This window comes from Sinocyclocheilus grahami, unplaced genomic scaffold (assembly GCF_001515645.1).
Source record: "Sinocyclocheilus grahami isolate Dianchi unplaced genomic scaffold, SAMN03320097.WGS_v1.1 scaffold10.1, whole genome shotgun sequence".
NCBI lineage: Eukaryota > Metazoa > Chordata > Actinopteri > Cypriniformes > Cyprinidae > Sinocyclocheilus > Sinocyclocheilus grahami.
The window spans coordinates 4,272,007-4,273,126 of NW_015505189.1; the positions used below are offsets into that span (position 1 = coordinate 4,272,007).

Consider the following 1,120-nt stretch of genomic DNA (forward strand, 5'->3'; position numbering starts at 1 on the left):
CTTTTCTGTCCTCCTCACTTCTGAAATGATGGCTACGCCCCTGCATTACCCCCAACACTGGTTATATGTATACAATGGTTTTTTTTCCCTCTCCTTGTACTTTCTTTCAAAGTACTGCCCACACTCCAGTCCAGTAGGTGGCGGTAAATGCACCTTTCAGTTGGTTTGCCAACCACCAATAAAATTTAAAGAAGAAGAAGAAGAAGATCTCCCAGAATCCCTCACAGGAAGTCCGTCATTTGTTGACGCAAAACATAATGGCGGCTCAGTGAAACGCACAGGCTTCGCAAGCGACTTGATTTTGATATTTAAAGGTAAGTAAATGCATGACATTTCTACTGTTTTAATCACAGTCCAGTTGAGTATGTTCCTATAACTTGGTTTTACTCGTTATAGTCATTTTCTGGTTTCTAAAGGTCTTGTTTATTGGAGAGAGCAGGCCATCGCTGTGCTTTCAGTGTGGAGTTAAACGATATTAAAACTCCAGCGCAAACTATATAACTTAGGGTGACCATACGTGCCATTGTCCCAGGACGCGTCCTGGCCAGGATTTCTATATTGCCTAAAATATCTAGGTTTTGGCTCTGTTTGCGTGTGCAGACCGATCGGTGTATGACATCTAAATACCTCGAGAGCACGTTGAACGCACAAGGAACCGTCTGTATGGTATTTAGATGTCATACACCGATCGGTCTGCACACGCAAACAGAGCCAAAACCTAGATATTTTAGGCAATATAGAAATCCTGGCCAGGACGCGTCCTGGGACAATGGCACGTATGGTCACCCTAATATAACTATAACATTACATGTGCAGTAATATCCTGCGGCTTAATATTAGCGCATATGGAATGTTCTAGTTACATTGTTTAGCCGTGTTTTAATATTTGCAATTTGATTAAAATGTGACTAGTTCTTTTTCCAAAACAAAATGCTTTTCCTCTTCAAGAAGTTTATATAATCTGTTAAATCCTGATAAATAAATGTTGCACAGTTTTGGGAAACAAAAGAATCTGTAAAATGTAAGTGCGTATGATACAAGCCCAATCGTATGCTTACAAACAGCCTTTGGTGTGAACATCAACAAACCTGCTCCTCTCTCTATCCCCCCCCCTCTCTCC

At 41.1% G+C, this 1,120-nt stretch overlaps 1 protein-coding gene across 1 annotated transcript in view; it reads left to right on the forward strand.

The window, feature by feature from the left end:
• The first annotated feature begins 228 nt into the window (after positions 1–228).
• The window catches only part of LOC107594085 (DEAD (Asp-Glu-Ala-Asp) box polypeptide 23), a 20,460-nt gene continuing 19,568 nt past the window's right edge, over positions 229–1,120 (forward strand). Inside the window, exon 1 of the mRNA XM_016284041.1 lies at positions 229–314. The gene's annotated coding sequence lies outside the window, so the exon portion shown is untranslated. The remainder of the gene's footprint in view (positions 315–1,120) is intronic.